Source organism: Desmodus rotundus, chromosome 9 (assembly GCF_022682495.2).
Source record: "Desmodus rotundus isolate HL8 chromosome 9, HLdesRot8A.1, whole genome shotgun sequence".
Classification (NCBI taxonomy): Eukaryota; Metazoa; Chordata; class Mammalia; order Chiroptera; family Phyllostomidae; genus Desmodus; species Desmodus rotundus.
In genome coordinates this window covers 13,988,951-13,996,272 of record NC_071395.1, presented here as the reverse complement: position 1 = coordinate 13,996,272, position 7,322 = coordinate 13,988,951, and the positions used below count along the sequence as shown (strand labels likewise).

The window sequence follows — 7,322 nt, the reverse complement described above, 5'->3', positions numbered from 1 at the left end:
AAAATGGATGCTGAATGAGTATAATAAACCATAGAAATATCTGAATCCTCTAGCCTTATTCAAGGAAAGCTCTGCTACCTAAAAAAGGTAACCACCAGGCTGACGGATGGATTTTTAAAATGCCATGTGGCACCTGTGTCTGATTCGTGTTCTCCTGCTGCCACCCCGGGGTTTAAACTTCCCAGATGACACACACCCAGGCACACCCCAGGGTCCTCAAGCAGCCCTATAAAAGGCATCTTGGTCGGCATGAAGTTTGGATTTCAATTTTAAAAGGTTTTTCTGGGTATCTCACATTGACCGTTCATTTCCATAAAGACGGCAGCTGTATCGATGTATCTATTTCACAACTGCTTTTTTAAAAGAAGTGTTTTATTACTCAGGCACCGTGGCAGTCTTCATAAAGCACATTTAAAGTTAGAGGACAGGTGTGTTGAGCCTCTTTTCCATGTAGTGGCAAAGGTCAGGCACCAGGATGATCTAACACTCACTCAGTCTCGTTGTAGTTTAGGAAAAGGCTGAAGCTGTTGCCCCGTGGGAAAGCTGCGTCATCTCCTCAGTAGATCTCTACAAGCAGGACTTATCCGTTGCTTCGAGCCCCAAGTACGACCGGTGTGTTTTGCAGCATGGATATGTCAGCACTGCCCTGCAGAGCAGGTCTGTGTAAAGGGCTCCTCAGGTGGGGTCCGCACCCCCACAGCCCTGCCCGGACATCACCCACCCTCCTCCTTCTCTGCAGCCAGCTCACCTGCCATGGTGGCTGAGCACTGCAGAACAAGCTTGAAGAGAAAAAGAGGGAAGGGCTTCCGGACCCAGGAGAAAATGGCACAAGCACAGCTTCTGGCCCATAGCATTTGTTAATTCGTCCTGTAAGTGTTTATTGAAACTATAGCATGTTGGGCTTTGCTCCAATCCCTGAGGAAGAGCGATGGGAAAGCGAGAAGCACCGAAGTTTCTGCCCTTCTTGGTGAAGCTTCTCACCTCGTGGCAGTTAATGTTTGTGGAGTGAGCGGAGGCCTCGATTCAGGAAGTGACAGCAGGGGTGACCGTTTGGGGCAGCTGCAGCTTCCCACTTTGTTTAACTGTCAAGACTGGACCCCAAAGCACCGTCCTACTTTGGGGATCCCATTCTCTCTGCATGGCTTATGTAGCCCGTGTATCCCAGCAAGCTCAGTCTTGTATTTAAAATATGAATTTCAGATGCCCTCGGGGAGGGAGGTGGCTGAGGATGCTTGTGCGGACTGGCTCTCTGCGTTACCTTTGAGCAGCTCAGTTAAAACCTCTCTAAGAGAACCGCCAGGTGGCACCTGTAAGGCGCAGATGGGGACACTCAGTTACCCCACACCCCGCAGCCGGGAATAACCAGGTTGCCTGCCTTCCTCTGCGCGCGGTTGGCGAGGAAGTGGGGGAGTTTGAGCCTCCGTTCAGACTGTGATTACGTACCCCGTTTTCCTGACACTCTAAACACGCAGAGTGCGGCTTTGTCCCCACGCACCCAGGCTGCCAAAGGAGCACACGCTTGTTGGGATTGGCTCGGCTTCAGTCATCAGCCACAACGTGGGGATGGCGGTGGGGGGCCCTGGGCTGCGCTGAGCCGATGCCCTGGTCTTCCCCACCAGACCTCTAGGCGGGCAGCGGCGGGCGGGCGTGGGCAAGAGAGACAGGTCCCAGGGTGGTGGCAGGCAGAAGACGGAGGAGCGGGGGAAACCTCCTTTCACCGCTCCCCCAAGCCCCTCCCCGGGTCTGGGCTGACGCGGCCAGTGCCCTCCTCCAGAGGCTTCTCCCGCCCCGGCCGCAGAGTGGCGGCCCCGGGTCACCCTTCACCACCACCACCCCGCCGCGGTGCTCTCCCAGCCCGAGCTGGGCGACCGTCCCCGCCCGCAGAGGGTCCCAGCAGAGGGTCAGGGCCGGGGGTGTCAGCCCACCGAGCAAACGTGTTCTGGTCATTCCGAGCTGGGTGGCCGGGGCGCCAACTCCACTCCATCAGCAGCGGGGAGCGAGCTGCGCCAGTTGCGCGACTGTCACTGCCGCCGCCGCTTCTATCCGGCCGCTGGTGACATTGGGAGGAGACCGCTAGGAGCGTGCAGAGGAGGAAGGGGAGCAGGGAGGGTGGGGGTGGGGGGAGAAAGTAGCAATTGTGCCAGGGGGCGTGTGAGCAGTCGGAGAGGCGGCCGCGCCGGTGACAACTTCGCCGGGGCGCGCGCGGCGGGGCGGGAGGGGAGCGAGCGGAGAGCGCGGCGAGAGCGGGAGCCCCGGGGAGCGGCGGGAGCCTAGGGAGCCGCGGCCCGCGCCCTGCTCCGCCGCCGCCGCCGCTGCTCCCGGCCTCCGGCTTCGCAGCCCCCGGCGCCTGGCTCCAGTCTATAAATAGCAGGTCAGGGCTCTGCTCTGCGCGCACACGCACCCCGCGAACGCCGGAAAGTCGGGCTCAAAGTGTCTGCTGCTGCCGCCGCCGCCCCCCACTCCGCCTCCGGGAGGTAATTACTCGTCTGGGATCCAAGGGCTCGCGGGGGCCTTTCAGGGTGCGGTGGGTGACGAAGGGTGATTCGGGAGGCGCGGAGCGGGGCCGCGAGCGCAGGGGCACGTCCTGGCGGGGGGAGCCTTTCTGTTTTGCATCAAGTTACTCGGTCTTGCAGCCCCTGTAGCCCCCCCAGCCCTGTCGCCTAAGGAAGGGGTGGGGTGGGCTGTGTCTCCCTGCTGGCTGGGGTACCCCCGTGGCTGCGCTCACCCCCTCTCCGAGCTCCCCTCGGCCGGGCCAGCGCGCGTGCTCACCCTTACCCACTCACACTCTCTGGGCCCCGCTAACTCTGAGCTCTGGCCTCACTGACCTTCCAAGGCTGCGCCCACCTGTGCGGTCCCTTTGGAGCACCTGCGGTGGCCTCCGGGCTCGCTCTCAACCCCATTCGGGCCGCAGAGCTGCTGCTGCCCTCGCCCTGTCCTCCTGCCTCGCTTAGTCGTTAAGGCGAAGGTCGGGGGTGGGGGTGGGGGTAGGGGTAGGGGTGGGAGTGAGGGTCACTGGTATTGAGGTCTTACTTGCCCCAAGTCCTGGGTTTTCCTAAAGACCCCCTCTCCGCGACCACCCCACCCCCACCCCCAGCAACACATTCCAGCCAAGGAATCAGGCACGTCTGCTCTTGGCCACCAAGCATCACTTGTCCTACCTGAAAGAAGTCTCACTAAAGGGTCAGGAATCGACTTCCTTGGAGTGAGGCTGCAGGTGGGGAGTGGGGCGGGGGGAGATCAGTGTTTTGAATCCGAAAACCGCGCTGCCAGCCCCGCCAGCCCTCCGGGCACCTCTGGCTGGAGGGCCCAGGCCCCAGGAGGTCTAGGATCCTGGGGCTGGTTCCTGGGAGGACTTTCAGGCAGGTAGCTGGGACGCAGAGGAAGATGCTCGACTGCACAGACCTGTTTTTGCCCCTCCCCACGCCTCTGAAATCGCCTCCTTTTGGGTGATTCTTTCTGCCATCACCCTCAACCCCCACCTTCCCGTGGAGAAGGACCAGCAGCTTCTGTCTGGGGGCAAGAGGTTTCAGAACAGTGAGGATGTGCGTATCGATTAGGTTTCTGCTGCTGCTGCAAAAACTTACTGGAAAAACCCGGGAGGTTTTTCTATCACTCTTGGTTTAATGATGCAGATTCGCTCCTTTGCCTCTGTTTTTTCTTCTGGGGAACAGGTTTCCTCCCTCTTCCTGAGACGTTGTTTGAGGTCATTACGTTTTATGACTCCAGGTGTTGCATTTTGCATATCTCCTTTCTCTCAGTGTGACGGAACTTGTTTAAAAAGGCGTGGCTCTATAAAATAAGTAAAAGCCTAGAAGACAGCTTACGTTCATCTTCTTCCCCTCAAGACGGGCACAAGACAGCCCGTTCCTAGGTGTCCAATTGCGTTTCAAAGACCTTGCTTGTACCAGGAGTTTTCTTAATGGGCTGTGGACAAGAGCTGGTCGTAATCTGACATGATGCTAAAGCAGGCTATGAAGAGCAAGGAATCACCAACAGGGCAGCTGTTTGGTGGTGTGCAAGAAGTTGAGTAAAAAGAGAACTGGGCAAGTGGGCATTGTCCTAGTAGACAAAGAAATGCATTCTCCTGCGTTCCTTTGCCACATACTCCAAGAAAGCATTGACGTGAACTCAGAATACACGTTCAGTGGTTTTGGGATAAGTACACGGGCATTCAACACGGAACCGCTGGGGTCTGTAGTAGTACAACACGCTACTGCGATGGGGCGCCTTTTCAGCATGTTTCCTTCACATGGGATTTTGAAGGTTGTCCTTGAAAGGTTATGAAATGTGCGTGTGAAGACAGCCTCGATGCTCAGTGTCGCCAGGAAACACGGGCTGATGGAAATACTGCTCTGATTGTAGGAGAACGTTCTCCTCTTTGCGTGGGCAGATCACGGTGTACATTTGTGGTAGACTAATGACTGCTTAGGATGTACGTATTTGCAACTGGACTTTGCTTTTGATCCTCTGATCCGGTGTAAGAAAGCCCAGGTAGATCGAGTTTAGTCTAGTCCCCGCAGCAGCTGTTTATAGAAGCACAGGGTCAAAGTCTTCGGCAGAAAATACTTGCCGAATGTTGGGTTTGAAATTCACTTTGGGGATGCACATTGACTGAATGGCTTCATTTCTCATAAGATTTTTGGCAAAGTATTCATAACATAGGCTTATCCATTAAATCTGATTATAACATAATGATATTATATTTTAATTGTGTGAAATAGAAAATCATTAAGTTTAGGGAAAAGCCAGCTATCTGTTCTAAATTGTGCAAATTGAAAGTAATTCATTTTTCTTCAGAAACCTGGGAGTTTCTTCTAGTACAAGAACTAGAAACCCCCCATGGAAAACAGTTAACTTTTTCTACTTTGAGACAAGACCCAAGAAGGCAATTCTTCTAAAGACGGAGAAAAAACCTGCAAACTGATCTCCTATCTCTTAGCAACCAAATGGATGTCAGTTTCCAGGTAAGTACCTGACATCTGAGAATACAAAGTTTAAAAAAATGGCACAGTCATTATTAGTGAATAAAATGCTTACTGAATATCACATTTTCTTATTTCACACTGCACAATCCCCAGCCAGTACTAATATTACATATACAAGTATTATACTTTTTGTAATCAGTATGGAAAAAATTCTTGTCTTTCATAACCATGGGGATATTAATAGATAGAAATGTGCTGTTTTAAATAATCTCAAGTGAAATGTTAATGTTCAGTTGAAAGCTGTATGTATTTGTCTCCTCTGTATTCTGTACTTTAAGTTTTCAACAGCCCTGGACAATCTGCTTCATAGGCTCTGTTGTTACTACTTTTTAATGTTGAGTTGGAAACCCTTGATTATAGAGCTTCTTAGGACATACTCCTACTCATAAATGCACATACTTTTATATTCAGGCTTAAGAAAGGAGGTTACTAGACACGTGATTGCAGTTTAAACATTTATTTTAAAATAAACCCAGTGATGCTATGATTGCCTTTTGGTGGGCAAGAAGAATGCAGCCTTTGTTTTCCAAAACGTTTAAATGAGGTGTGTACCCAGAAAGTACATTAAGATATGTGAGAAAATTTTTAGGAATCTTCAGAGTCTCAGGCAGAATTTTCATTTGAGTCAAGACAGGTTTGTTCATTTACTTTATACGTTTTTACTACTGTGTAGATTAATGGGAACACTTTAAAAATTCTTATGGAATTTTATTAGTATATATATGTATAAACCTTCAGTGGGTTTTTTTCCTATATCAGACCCAGTTGTAATCACTGTCTCATTCCCTGGAACTCTCCTAATGGTTATACCATAAGGCCAATGAAATATCGAGGAGTAACAACTTTAAATGTTTTTGACAATTGACTTTGTAATCTGACCGAACGCCGAGCTATCATCATAGACGTAATCCCAACATGGGGGAAAGTGCTGCATTTCTATATAACACGTGTTTATAAATCATGTTTTCCAAACTGAGTTTCCTAAATTGCAGTATTGTAAGGTTTGTCTTCTGAATTGGGCAGCCATAACCAACTAGGTGTCCTAATTGTGTGGAGGAGGCTTTAAAATAGCAGGACAAAGTGAAGTAGACTTGGCAGTAATCATTTGGTTAAGCTGATTAAAGGGAATCTGGAGAAGTTTTCTAGATCCCGTGACTTTGATCTGAGATTCCTTTGGGAATTATCTAAATTAATGAATTCAAGGGGATGGAGGCAACTGTTCCTGTAAAGGAGAAACAAACTCAACAAACCACCCTCCCTCCCTCCCTTCTTCCTTCCCATACATTTGTCTATCATCTGTCTATCTATTTTTAACTCCCCTTGTCCCATTATTAACATGAAACACTGCAACAGGCCTAATGTTGAAATTACTGAACAATGTTCTCTGTTATCCAAGACCAAAATAAAAATATAATTATTACAATTCTTATATATGAGTTGTTTTTAACATATCATTTGTACATTTTAAATACTTTAAAAGGAGAACCCGATATTTGTATGTTTCTCAAAAGGGAGTGTGATTGTTAAAAGGTTACACAACAATGATTTAAATGGAATCCTTTTAATACTTTTCACTATGAAAAACTTAGTTGACACACATGTGAGTCTTTCATCTCTCACCTTAGTTCTTAAAATATGTCATTATAGTGACTTAAGTAGACCAAGTTGAATACTATAACGCAAATAAAATGTACTCCCTAACAGTAGCAAAGTCGATCCCTTCCTTAATCCACTCTTTCGAACTGGTCTCACTTCATTTTCTTGGGGATTTACTTCTCTAAGAGCCAAAACATCAGAGATGAGCTCTAGCGATTAGCACACCTCAAACACAAAAATTATTCACCCTGGGAAAAAGTAAAACTAAAAACGCATGGCATTTTAAATTGAAATTATAACCTGTAGATGAGGGGAGGTTATAGCTACGCCCTTAAGAAAGCTTGAAAAGTGTCGTTAGTGGCTATGTAATACCCTACTTAACATCTTCATCTGCCAGCTTCGCTAGATTCCCACATCTGCCACTTACAGCATCGGTATACCTCACATTCCTAGTAGCATGTTTTGCACACTTGATGCCCAGCATTAAAAAAAATCACCCTTTAAACATTTTTTATTTCTAATAGCCTTCTGATATTGAAGCAATTACAGGTAGATATGTTTCTGACCTGTCTCTCTGGATGAATTGCTTTAAAATAGAGGGTTCCTACTTTCAGGAAGACGCCCATTGTGCGTTCAGACTGAGAGGCGCCTTGCACTAGGTGGCAGTGTGCAATGCTTAGTAGCCTTGGGTCCTTTTTCTTGCAACGTATTCATCATCAAAGCTTTTCTTTTAAACCCAAT

The 7,322-nt window shown here is 49.0% G+C and overlaps 1 long non-coding RNA gene across 1 annotated transcript in view; it reads left to right on the top strand.

Moving 5' to 3' along the window:
• Nucleotides 1–2,164: 2,164 nt before the first annotated feature.
• LOC139441132 (uncharacterized) overlaps nt 2,165–7,322 on the top strand; it is a 228,128-nt gene continuing 222,970 nt past the window's right edge. Inside the window, exon 1 of the long non-coding RNA XR_011651551.1 lies at nt 2,165–2,474. This is a non-coding gene — a long non-coding RNA (uncharacterized lncRNA). The remainder of the gene's footprint in view (nt 2,475–7,322) is intronic.